Source organism: Mesoplodon mirus, assembly GCF_964341445.2.
Source record: "Mesoplodon mirus genome assembly, chromosome: 3".
In the NCBI taxonomy this organism is placed as follows: domain Eukaryota; kingdom Metazoa; phylum Chordata; class Mammalia; order Artiodactyla; family Ziphiidae; genus Mesoplodon; species Mesoplodon mirus.
The window spans coordinates 69826741-69840785 of record NC_138978.1 but is presented as its reverse complement, the minus strand read 5'-3'; the positions used below and the strand labels follow the sequence as shown (position 1 = coordinate 69840785).

Genomic DNA, 14045 nt, shown 5'->3' with positions numbered 1-14045 from the left:
TAGATTTTTTTATGACCCTTCTAAACTTAATGTTTATTCTGGCTTTATATTAATATCCTAAGCTTACTGTTTGTTGAGAATTACTGGTAGAAGTAGACTAATCTTCCAGGGAAATTGAAAAATGACCTTTACAGGCAAAAAAACAGGAGATGAAAGGATCAATAAACAGAAGTCCCCAGTTTCTCAATTCACCTGACTAATGTTACAATCAGAAAGAATTTAATTCATAAGGTCAGACTCTTCAGAGAAGTAAAGACCAGTAAGGTGAAAACAAGGACACATGGGAGTCTATGAAAGGAGATTCCAGTCTCCCTGTAAGTGATTTTTCCTGATCAAAGAGCAAAAGCAGTGAAAAGATTTGAAAAATGATCCACAGTGCTGAGAAGTACATAGCGGCGAATATTCCAGTTAAGGCAGTCTATTTTAACCACCTGGACTCAGAAACAAAACATCCTCTTACCAAAACACAGGCCCCAGCAACAAGCAGCCAACAGAAGGATGAAAAGCAGCTATGACTTCCTGTTGGCAGAGACAATGCAAAGGAACTCTGACGCCGTGTCAAGATAATAAAATATTAAAGTGTGTCTCAATTTAACTTTTCCTTCAGCATTCCCACAGATGTTCTGTGAGAGCAGGACTCTTCAAAAATTCTTTTTCCAGCTCAAGTAGAGTGCTGGCTCTTGAGAAATCAGGAACTGTAAATAGCCTAGTGGAAGGAACTTCTGGTGGGAGCCAGCAGATCCTGGTACCAATCTCAGTTTGTGACTATGGGGAAATTTCGTCATATATTCTCCACCTCTCACGAGGATAATGGCCTTTGAGGAAAATTAGTTCACATGTAAAGATACTCTGATTTTTTAGAAATAAGCGATATTAATATAGTCAATACAATCCCACATTTTAGACCAGCATTACATGAGTTTAAGAACACACACAGTCCCCGACTTAGAATGGCTGGACTTAGTGATTTTTTGATTTTACAGGAGTGTGAAAGTGATACACATTCAGTAGAAACTGTGCTTTAAATCATGAATTTTGATCTTTTTCCGTGCTAGTGATAGGCAGTATGATATTCTTTTGTGATGTTGGGTGGCAGCGGCAGCTTTCACTCAGCCATGCAATCACGAGGGTAAGCAACGGATATTCAACACTTTGTTATAAAATAGGCTTTGTGTGACATGATTTTGCCCAACTGTGGGCTAATGTAAGTGTTCTGTGCACGTGTCAGGCAGGCTGCGCTAATGTAAGATAGACTAATGTTCAGTAGGTTAGGTATATTAAATGCATTTTTTTTTCCTTTGGCTGTACGCAGGCCTCTCACTGTTGTGGCCTCTCCCGTTGCGGAGCACAGGCTCCGGACGCGCAGGCTCCGCGGCCATGGCTCACGGGCCCAGCCGCTCCGCGGCATGTGGGATCCTCCCGACCGGGGCACGAACCTGTGTCCCCTGCATCGGCAGGTGGACTCTCAACCACTGCACCACCAGGGAAGCCCTAAATGCATTTTTGACATGGTTATTTACAACTTGGATTTATGGGGACCACACCTATCCTAAGTTGAGGAAGATCTGTATGATGTTTACCATTAGAATTTAGTATATTTAGATCTAGGGTAACTCTTCCATTATATAGATCTAGAAGGTGTTTTGAACTGTCAAAGAGAGCTGGCCAAAGCAAGCTGTTACCTCCTTAATCTTATCTACTGTTTTTCCCCCCAACAGTGGGTTTTTCCAAGGGTCCCTGGGACTTTCCTTAAGTCCCATGACCAGGCCTGCCCTTTAACTCTCGGAAAATGACCTCATCTCCACTGTTAGCGAAAGCAAGTCATCATTCTTTACTATTCTCAACTTCCCAACTTCCCTAATTCTTCCTCAACATACAAGCTAATGTATATGCACCTCCACCCTTTCCTCTCTCCCTCCCATCTCAAAAGAACAAGTGTCACTCACCCAGGCCAACCTAATCTCCCACCTGTACCTGCACCTCTGTTCCTCCAGCTCCCCCAAGAACCTCAGCCACTTCTCTCCTTTCTCTGAAACCTCACATTCCTAGATGTCTCCTTTTCTACAGGGACATACATACTCGAGGTTTGTCCAAATTTTTTAAAAAATGCCGTGAGCCTATGCTCCAGTTTAGCTAGGGCCCCTTCCACAACTACTCTGCTTTCTGCACAGCCAAGCTTCCTGAAATAGTAGTCCATACCAGTGGTTCTCAGACTTTAATGTGCAATCAACTGAGGAGCATGGTGAAATGCAGATTCTGATTCAGTAATACTGGGGAAGCACCAGAGATTCTAAATTTCCAACAAGTTCCCAGGTGATGCTGACGCTGCTAGTCTGCAGGCCACACTTTGAAAAGTAAGTTTCTACACTCTAGTTTCTGCTACTAGAAACCAACATTCTTTTTTTTTTTTTTTTTGCGGTACGCGGGCCTCTCACTGTTGTGGCCTCTCCCGTTGCAGAGCACAGGCTCTGGACGCGCAGGCTCAGTGGCCATGGCTCACAGGCCCAGCCGCTCTGCGGCATGTGGGATCTTCCTGGACCGGGGCACGAACCCGTGTCCCCTGCATCGGCAGGCGGACTCTCAACCACTGCGCCACCAGGGAAGCCCCAACATTCATTTTTGAATGGGATTCTGGGGATGCAAAACTGCCTGATTCTATTCCCTTATGTCCTTTGAGTAAGAGCACCTTGCTCCTGGGGGCCTCAAATAAATATAGCACACCCTTATATATCATATATTTATGTATATGTATATATATGTGTGTGTGTATATACATATACATCCATAAGAACAATGGCAAATAGTATATTGGTGCCAGGGTTTGGACTGGATGACTAACAAGCTTTATCTCAAGAAAAGGGGACCTCTGTGTATAAGCAAATATGCTGAATAGCAAAGAAAGTTTTCTGACAAATGACGGAAGCTTTATTTTACAAATCTGATCAACAAGGGCGGTTAAATGCCTGAAACCCTTGTAAACCAGAGGCATGAACCACTTCTGCTCATCTAGCTGAAATTTTTTTTTTTTTTTTTTTTTTAGCGGTACGTGGGCCTCTCACTGTTGTGGCCTCTCCCGTTGCAGAGCACAGGCTCCGGATGCGCAGGCTCAGCGGCCATGGCTCACGGGCCCAGCCGCTCCGCGGCATGTGGGATCCTCCCAGACCGGGGCACGAACCCATGTCCCCTGCATCGGCAGGCGGACTCTCAACCACTGCGCCACCAGGAAAGCCCTAGCTGAAATTTTTAAGAAATTACCTCACCAAATAATTTCATTTGTACTTATTTGTGTGTGTTGGGGGATATGCTGTTTTGTTTGCTTTACTTGGTTTTATGCTTTGATATAATATAAGCTAAATCCCTCCAACAGCTGGGCATATGTCCCAAAGCTTACAAGAAAAGAAAGAGCAACCATTTCAAAGCAGCATGAAGTGACTAGGCTGAAAGCGTCTTTTACTGCGTATTTTTCTCTAAGGCAAGAGCATTCTTCCCCAACTGGCTATGCCTCAATAGGGATTGCCTTTCCCTGGAGAAAGGTGCTACTGTGTACTCTTCTAACAACTTTGTGCTGCTTTGCAAAAATCCTTCCTTCCTGTCTCTGATCCTGACTCTCACTGTACGCTACCCTCCGATCTATTAGTGCAGACACAGATAATACAGTCCTTGGGTCCTATCCCTATCACAGAACAGTCATGGACAAACAAGCATAAATTACTATATGGGAGAAATGTCATGAGTAACTACAATACTTTTGTTGCATTAATTACCAATTAGACACAATGAGTTGTCTTAAAGCAAGGATTGTTAAGCTCTACCCCAAAGTCAGAAGGTTCTCATAAGGAAAAGAGCATCACCAGATAAACCTTCCTTTATCTGCCACAATGGAGCTCTCAGAATTCACATTCTATGATCCAAGGACTTAGAAACTCATGCCTCCAGCCAGGCTCGGGGTCAGGTTCTCACAATGCCAGCCCCCGCTTGACAGCCCTCCAGGGTCCCTTCAAGCCTCCAAGATGATGCTCCAACTCCTTAGCCTGGACCAGAAGACCCTTCACCAGCTGTAGCTGGGCCCTGCCCTCCACCTGTCTCTGCCCTTTCACTCTCCACTTGCGCTACTTATACTTCCCCCAAGAGCCTTTCTCTCTCCAATTCCACGTGGGGTGAGGGGACAAATCTAATTGCAAATTAAGCTGGCATTTCCATTTAAAATTAGGGAATTTCAAACGCTAGGCTATTTTTTGTTGTTGTTGGATTTACTCTTTGCAGGCTTTTGATCTCTGAGTAGTCATTCTATTCACTGTTCATCATAAGGTGTATTCATCTCAGATTTTAAAATTTTAAATTCACTAATCACAAAGTGAATCTGAATCCATCCACATTTCACTCCACTGTCTACTGACCTGTAGGCTCCAGCCCAGAACAAAAAGGGGACACCAAGAAGCCCATGGTGACTGCATACAGAAATGGATACAAAACAGCCAGAGAGGTCCTATGCACCCATGGCTGGTCTCTAGGTTTCTGGAAGTTGTAGACTTAGCACAGGGGTGGTGGTGACAAACAAAGGCAAAAAAGTACAAGTTGCTTTGCTGTAAGAAAATAATTTAAGAACTTACCTGTATGAAGATGGGCACACGAAGTGTATTCTTCCAGTAGAAGAACAAATTCTCCCATCAGATCGTACACCCTGGCAAAGCCAGGATCCCTTAAGGAAACTCCCTTTCCCATTCTCCTTTGGGAAGAGGGGGGCAGAGGGTTACACCCTCTTAGCCCCATCCAACTCCTCTGGAAAGGTTGGCTCTGGACTGCTGCCTACCAGAAGCTAGTACCTGGTAAGAACCCCAGGCAGTTCCAAGTGCTTAAAAGACTAGGTAAATGAAAGATCAATTTCCCACATATAACAATCCCTTAGCAGACTTCACAATTCTAACCCTACATGAACTAATTCCTTCCAAATCCCAAAAGCACAGTAATAACCACTTTTGCTCTTACCTACAAAACACATACAGATTATTTCTGACTCTACTAGTATCCATTCATAGGCTGTTAATTACTGCTCATTTCTTTGAAGACAGATCAGATCCCAATTTCCAAATTCTCCAAGAGCTAAGTCTCAGAGCAATTTTAAGAAAAAAAACTCCTAAGGTGTAGATCTCCGTATGAAAAGCTCAGAGAATGCAGGGAAGCATGAAGGCTCAAGGCAACCCCCAGGATGGACCCAGTGAATGGAAGTTAGCTGCTGCAGACATGCAGACACTGCCACGAGTGGGTCTCTGTAAACACAGGGCTGTTCACTGCTGTTTTCTATAAGGGGAGGTGATTTTGTGTGTGTGTGTGTGTGTGTGCATGTGTGTGTGTTTAGGGTAGGGAAACTGAAGAGTCAGGAGAGAGGTTTCAATCAACACGGCTCAAATGCCTAAGCAATGGGTCTCCATGCTGACATCCTATGGCACTGTGTGGCTACCCCCTGCCTTCCAGCAGGATTACAAAGTAAGTACATACTTCTTTGCCTTTCGTAGTAACAAATTCAGTGGTTTATACAATGTCCAAGGATATTTTTTAGCCGCCAGTAGCATAATTTACAAAAAGTGATGTCTAGATCCAAGAATTAATTTATCTGGAAGTTGCAAATTTATTGAACCTATCCAGTCAGTTAATTGGAATATACATACATACTGAGAGTAAAATATACATATATATCATAGCCTAACCTTTCCTTTATTCCTGGGCCTCACAATAGAATATCAAGTAAGCAATTATAGAACTGCAGGATGTAAAACAACCAGGGTATTTGGCTGAAGAAGCTGTGACTCTGAAGTGTGATACTTTCATCTATTGTGTGTCATTATGAAGGCAGTAATTTGTTTCAGTGCCATTTAGAATGCACGGCTACTCTGTAGAGAAGCATCCAAAACATTAAAGAGAACATCAGAAGGAAAACTGTAATTTCTTAGGAACTGGTGCCAGAACTAAAACTTTAACAATAGCAGGAGGTTAAAATGGCACATTTTGAGTTTAAAAAAAAACTCAGGCTTGAGGAAGTGGGAGGGAAGAGATGGAGAGAAGGGATGGATATGCAGTTTCCTTGGAAACTAAACGTGATATTATTGCAGCAATAAGCCTCAAGAATCATTGTTTACAGGGTGAAAATACTGCTCATCTGCTTAAAACTGGACAAGGGTAATTTAGAACCTAAATAATTGTGATCTCTACGAGAATCCTCAGGGAACTCTAAAGACTGCTGTGGAGTGGAGGTACTGTGTACCAGCTCATAAATCTACAGAGGAACACAAGAAAGGCCCCCAATAAGTCTGCAGAAAGTAGACAATGGCGGCAATGAGTTACAGGTACAATTTTCAGGGCACTGATATAAATAGGCACCACAGGGCAACTTGCTCTCCAGCTCTCCTTGATCCTTTCTCATGGCCTTGGGAATGTATCACAGTCCCAGACAAGCAGGTTTGCAGGGAGACTGAGCTTCATTCCTCGTCCCCACTCAACCCCCGCCTTGCTCTCTGAGCCTGGACACCCACTAACCTCACCGGGCCTCATCTGGGAAAACAGAGAAAACATCACTGTATTCTCAGGATTACTTTGCAAATTAAATGAGGGAAGAAATGTCCAGAACATTGCCAGGCACATAGCAGGGGGCTCATACATGTTAAAGATTTTTATCTTCCCAATGGTCAATGGGTTTATTTTGACCTGTTTGCTTCTTTCCTCCATGGACAATGTCATGTGAACAAAGAAGTAGATTTCACCTGAGAATCCACGGCAGGTCTTTACAGAGAAACTCATTGGGTATGGCATCTGGTCAAGTCAGAGTTGGGGTATGTGGGTCTTTTCTGCCATTCAGACTTCTCTGCCATTAAGAATCAATCCTGCTGATGACACAGTGATGGTGGGTGGCAGAGGAGCATGTGTGAGCAAGGAGCCGAGTTGAATTCGGATTGTCTGAGTATAAGAGTATTCCTCCATGAGGACAGAGCCTGTGCCTGGTCTGTCCACCTTTATGTCCCTAATGGCAAAGCAATACCTAGAACATAGTATGTGCTCCATAAAGCATTTGTGGGATGAATTATAAGGGCAGCAGAGTGTTCCAGGTGCTCGTGGGCAAAGCTATCTAGGGATCAGGAGCCAGGAGTAGGGTTCAGAGTGAGAGCACAAATGAAAACCCCAGACAAGGCAAAAAATGCTTCCCTCCATGACACATGCATACATGCATTTGAGTGCCTGCTATGTCCCAGGCACTGATTTAAGTGCTTTGGAATGAAACAAAGAAAAGGCCTCTCTTCCTGGAGCTTACATTCTAGTGCTACTCAGTTATGTTACAGTAAAATGATTTACGTGTCAGTCTCCCTCCACTCATTTGTGAGCCTTCCCGTGCAAGGTCCATGTCTTGGTCATCTCTGATTCTGCAGCACTGGCTACAGTCCCTGCGGGCCCACAGGAAGGGCGAAGGAGGTATTTTTTGAACTGAACACAAAGTCAGACATTAAGAGAAGCAGAAGCGGGCTTCCGTGGTGGCGCAGTGGTTGAGAGTCCGCCTGCCGATGCAGGGGACACAGGTTCATGCCCCAGTCCGGGAGGATCCCACATGCCGCGGAGCGTCTGGGTCCATGAGCCATGGCCGCTGAGCCTGCGCATCCGGAGCCTGTGCTCCACAACAGGAGAGGCCACAACAGTGAGAGGCCCGCGTACCGCAAAAAAAAAAAAAAAAAAAAAGAGAGAAGCAGAAGCAGAGAACAACATTGGCTTGGGTTAGGAAGCACTGCAGTCCTAGATTTACATCTCAGCTCTACCAATGACTAGCCTGGTGACTGTCTGCTAGTGACTTACCTCCCTGATCCTGTTTCCCCATCTGTAAAGTGGAGATAGTGGGTCGTCCGTAGCTCACGGGGTTGTGATGAGGGTTAAAAGACGTGCTGCTTTAAAGCAATTAGTGCAGAGGAGAGCACTTGGTGGTCAGGAAATGGTCCCTGCTGCTCTCAGGTCATGATCAGGATCATTACCGTTATTATTCCTCAACAGGGACAGGAGCACGGCTGTGCTCAGCTGGAGAGTGTGAGAAGAAAACTGGAGCAAATCCTCACCTGCAAACCTTTTAACTCACAATAAGACAGCTGGATACATAAGCACTCTCCCCCACTTATAACCATGTCTAAAGGAGACCCCCCAACCAGGCCAACACAACCCATTTTGGGTGACAAAGCATCCTCTGATCAGCCACAGCGCACAATGACCTCCCTAGAGTGAGCCCTTATTTCCAGCCCAACTCCAAATAGCATCAGTTCCCGCTGATGGGTTCTCATTAGTTGGTTTGCTCCCAGTGACCTTTCTCAAAGGGTCAATGGTCAACTTTGTATTTCTAGTTTTTGTCCTGGGCAAATCTGGAAAAGCTAGAACTTTCTGAGCTTTGTGACTTGGATAAGCTAGCTTATCTATAATGAAGCAGAAACAGTTTTTGCAGAGAAATACTCCTGTGGAGATGCATTTTGCCCACATAAGGGATGATCATATAACACAGTTAATGACTGGAAATGAGCTAAAGGCAGAAAATTATGAAAGATTATAAAAATAGTTATTAAAATGGGTTACTTGGATGGGCTCAGAGTGAAGAGGGAGAGGAGAAATGGGAAGAGAAACAAGAGAGACTAAACACTAAACAATATCCATAGTTATAATTTTATATGGATGCATACACTGAACCATGTATTGATGTATACGTAGTATATGACAATGCCCCGAGGTTTCAGCAGCATATATAACATAGTCAATAACATATATATGTACATATAAACATTCCTTGTCTCCACCCTTTCAATACATATATATAACATATATTCAATAATATATATGAAGTATATATGAACATATAGTTATTACTTGTCTCTACCCACCCCCTAAAAATGCCATTTCTGAAATTTATTACAAAAGTCAGCTACAGCAGCAACAACAAAAAGGACAATAAGACTTGAAGTTTTGTGCTGACCTTTTTTTTTAGGTAAAGAATAATGTAATAATATATCAATAAATAAATGAACTGGAGAAATAAGCTTACAATAAATCATACAAAATGTTCTACAGACAAGTCAAAATAGTAGAGCTAAACCAGTGTACAGAAACGTCTCCCAAATTCTCATTATATTACCACAAGACTGACAGTAACTACTACTTCATTGTCATTCTTTCCTATTCTTCTCCATAATCATATATTGAACAAAGCCCCAAACAGATAGCATTAGAACTGCGTTACACATGCCAGCATCTGCAAACCCTGTAATATTCCTTACGTCTAGCCTTAGACACCAATACCGTAAATATAGACTCCATTTCTCAAACGATGATTTAGCTCATAGGAAAATAAGTGGCAAGTCAAAATTCAAATGACTTAAGTTGTTTTAGGTAATTCATAGGTTGTAAAAAGTAATGAGAAGTAAAAAAAAAAAATTATGAGGGTATTACAACTCTCCCATTAAAATGAAAATCTATGTTATAACTTTATGCTCTTCAAATACCATACCAGACTAAAGCATCAAGCAATATATAAAGTGTTCTGTTCCTAAAAAATTACTTTGTTTCTGTGGAGTGATACCCTTACTTGTTAATTTTAAGAAATACTTGTCCAGCCTTCTTTTTAAACCAGAATCATCCCCAATGTTTAAAAATAAACATGACCATCAAAGTTTATTTTTAATCAGCAATTCATTTGAATAATTAAAGTGAGAATCATTGCTAAAAAGGCCAGAGGACATTATATACACATACACACACAAACACACACACGCACACTTCAAGTGCAACAGTGTAAACTGAAAGCAGATAGCTAATCACATCTCTAAAAAGAAAAGAAACTCCTATGAAGTCATCATTATGAAGCTTTATGAATAGCACTAAAGGATTTAGCACATTTATGAGCAATGATCTGCAACAAGACTCAATCAGCCAGATACTAGTTTCATGCTACAGAGAAGGCTATGTCTAGACTCATTCGCAAAAACTGCCATGCTGTTACTCTTTTATTCTCATTTAAGCGTGGCTGCTCAGTACAGAGGGCATTCTGCATCAGGGTGCTGAGTGGACAAATGATTGCCAATAATCAAATGGCATGATTTATCTTTTGAAAAACCTTGGAGCAATTCTAAGGAACACGAATGTAAGTGCTAAGCACTGCTTACATAGTGAAAATGCTTATTCCATTTTAATCTTCAAACCCAGGGTACAGAGAAAACAAATAGGCAGAGTGAGTTTGATCCTGGACTCTCAAATTTCTATCAGTAGGATCTGCTAATAACACAGGGTGATACTTAAGAGGGATTCAGCAACCCTCGCAGGTATGAGACACAAGCATTCTGATTCGAATTTCTGGGTATTCGTGTCCTGTCATAACATTAAAATAATCATGCAAATCTGCCTCCAGCTGGTCTCTGATTTGCATTCATTTTTTTCCATTTGAAATGATTTATACATACTTATACGAAATTCTAAGTTCTAATCTGAACATTCAATCTTGGAAGAACAGACATTTACAGTATTTAAACTAAATTTACAATATTAATAGCTAGCAATTATTAACATTTTAAGCGTGTGGATGACACCAAACCTGGTTAATAAGCAAACTACCTGCATGCATGTTTTTCACAGAATGGAGCACTAACCATATTTTTTTGGCTAATGTAGAAAAGCGTTGGTTGCCATGGATATTACCTCCTCAACACACAAATGATAAAAGCACTTAAAATACTGCATATTGATTATATATAAGGGGACACGGAATGAACCCTATATAATTAAAAACCCTTCATAAACCCTGTGTAATTGAAAAAGTTGAACATTCTCCATTCTGTAGTTGTATTTAATTTTAATAACTTGCTTAAGAACAGCTGGAAAACTTATCCTGTGGAAGTCCTCACCTACACAAAGATCATTCAAGCAAAAGCCCACAAAGATGATTCAAGCAAAAGCCCAGGAACCATCAGGAGGTAGCCCACACTCTTCTAGGAGAAGTGGAATAGAAGCAACCAACACTATCCTATGGGACTGGAGCCACGTCCTGGATCCCACTTTCATTGAAACCCAACCACATGCCTGAATAAATTCAGTCCTTTAAATCAAACCTCAATCAACACTAACAACAACAACAATAACAGTAGCTATTATATTTTTAGTGCAAACTTGACCTGACACTTTGGTTGGGAAACTTAAGCATTAGTTCTATTCTGCAAAAGAACCCCATGTTTCTGCAAAACAAAGGCCCTGCCCTCACAGGGCTTCTATTTACTACCACTTGAAAAACAAAATAAATAAACAGGATGTCAGGTGATGAAATGTGCTATGAAGAAGAACAAAGCAGGAATGTGAAATGAATTAAGGGGTTCCATTTTTATATAAGCTGGTCCAGCACTGACTCTCTAATAAGGCAAAAATTAAGTAGACTTGAAGGAAAGTGAGGGAACCGTACAAATATTTCATTTAAAAACGCTTCAGGCAGAGGAAACAGGGCAGTGACCCAGAGGCAGGAATGTGCTTGGCCAAATGAGAAACAGCAAGGAGGAAATTATGGCTAGAGCAGAGTGATCGAAGGACAAATAAGTCCTTTGATGAGGTGAGAGAAACTGAGTTGGGAAATCCACATCATGGAGAGTCTTGTAGGACACTATAAAGTCTTTGGCTCTGACTCTGAGAGGGAAGACTTCTGAGCAAAGAAGGGAGGGCCTAAGTAATATGTGAAAGGATCACTATGATTGCTGTGCTGGGAAAAGACTCTAGGAACAAGGGTAGAAGCTGTGAGACCAGTTAGGAGACTGTGGCAATAATCCAGACAATAGGTGATGGTGGTTTGGGCCAAATGTTAACAATAGAGATGGTGAATTTGCAACAGCCAAGACATGGAAGCAACCTAAGTGTCCATCAACAGAAAAATGGATAAAGAAGATGTGGTGTGTATATATATACATATGTATATAAAAAAAGCGGGGCTTCCCTGGTGGCGTAGTGGTCGAGAGTCCGCCTGCCAATGCGGGGGACACGGGTTCGTGCCCCGGTCCAGGAAGATCCCACATGCTGCGGAGCGGCTGGGCCCATGAGCCGTGGCTGCTGGGCCTGCGCGTCCGGAGCCTGTGCTCAGCAACGGGAGAGGCCACAACAGTGAGAGGCCCGCATACCGCAAAAAAAAAAAACCTATTGACCTTGACCAGTAGTTTTCAAACCATGCTGTGTACCAGGAATCTTTTGGAAATACAGACTCCTAGGTCTACATCCACAATACTGAATTGGAATCTACAGGGAGGAAAGGCATTCAGTCAGGCTTGTGAAGCCCTTCCCCCACCCCTCCGTGGGGTCTCAATAAACATCAAGGGCAGTTACAACTTACAACTTGAACACATTCTTGTTTCCTTTCTCTCCATACCATTAGGGCCCTGAGATGGTCCAACACCTGCTGAGTTTTTCCAATTTTTTTTTTTTTTTTTTTTTTTTTTAGGAATCAGAGGCAGAATACTCTACCGAGAAATTACTCATGCCTCTGGGTCTAGTGAAGTCCTATTACATCCACCTCTAAAGTGCAATACAAGACCTTTCTTTTAAAAATGACTTTCTCTACTGGGGAGGCCAGTTATTTTTCTGCTTCTTTACACTTTTTGTTCTCCTGTGTAGTTGCTTTGCATACTTTAATTAATGTTTAATCTTCCTGCACTTGTGCCTTAAGGAGAGCCCCTCTGAAGGGCACAGAGTTCAAAATCATGGCCTCATAACACTCTGCAGGTTTAACATTAAATAATCATGACAATTCAAACCAAAGACCAAAACCCCACTCAGACTGCCAGGAACACGGGGTCAGCGTGCAGGCCTTCTCTGCCAAATCTGTGATTTTGTTTCTATTCTCATCCTGTCACACTGGTACATAGATGACTCTTCCTGCTTCCTCCTTTCCAGGGAGGGGCTGTATTCTGTGAGAAAAGTGCTCCATCACTCAAGGCTGATGACAGCAATGGAGCAACACTGTGATAGAAATGATTACTGAAGGCCCATTAGGAGATGCCAACAGAGACTCTATATTAACCATCATTCCCCCTGTACGCAGCGACCTGAAAGAAAAAGGAGGGAAGACTTTCAGCTGCTATGTATCTTAGAGAATCATCTGACAGCTTATTTATTAAATGCATTTTAATATTAATTCTCCTCTGCGCCATAGCTGACCTTCAAAAGAATTTACTGAGTCTCAAGAACACAAAGCACAATGGCCGAGGGAAAGCATGGATGGGAAGAAAGCTGCACTTAAGCTCTTTTTCTCCTGTGCGGTTACATACAAAATTGGTTACGATTAAATACTACGTTAGGTGGCTGATCTTTTAATATAGAGCCTAAAACACAGATAAATTAGAACCCAATTAATTGGGATCCAACTTATTTTTCTGTCTGCTCATTTAGGAGAAAAATGCATATCACAGGAATGCACAACAATATAAAGGAATTTTAAGCTCCTTCTCAAACATGTCCTAGATCCAAAACACATTCTGCCTCTCCAGTCCTATAAAATGAGGGCTGCATGCATAATGATGACCCTCAAACAGCCAGTACACACACAGTTAAATTTAATCTCCTACATTTACTAAGTCAAAATGTGGACTGAAAAGCTCTCCAAAAGGAAACTTGCATTTAACTCTTTCTTAAAATTTTGTTTAAAAACACATAACATAGGGCTTCCCTGGTGGCGCAGTGGTTGAGAGTCCGCCTGCCGATGCAGGGGACACGGGTTCGTGCCCCGGTCCGGGAAGATCCCACATGTCGCGGAGCGGCTGGGCCCGTGACCCATGGCCACTGAGCCTGCACGTCCGGAGCCTGTGCTCCGCAACAGGAGAGGCCACAACAGTGAGAGGCCAGCATACCGCAAAAAAAAACAAAAACAAAAAACAAACAAAAAAAACCCCACATAACATAAAATATACCACCTCAACCATTGTTAAGTATACAGTTCAATGATATTAAACACATTCACACTGTTATGCAAACATCACCACCATCCATCTCTTTTCATCTTGCAAAACTGAACC

General features: G+C 42.4%; 1 protein-coding gene across 1 annotated transcript in view; it reads right to left on the bottom strand.

Annotated features, from left to right (window-relative positions):
* ST6GALNAC3 (ST6 N-acetylgalactosaminide alpha-2,6-sialyltransferase 3) overlaps positions 1-14045 on the bottom strand; it is a 581164-nt gene that overhangs the window by 467932 nt on the left and 99187 nt on the right. The gene's annotated exons all lie outside the window — the stretch shown is intronic.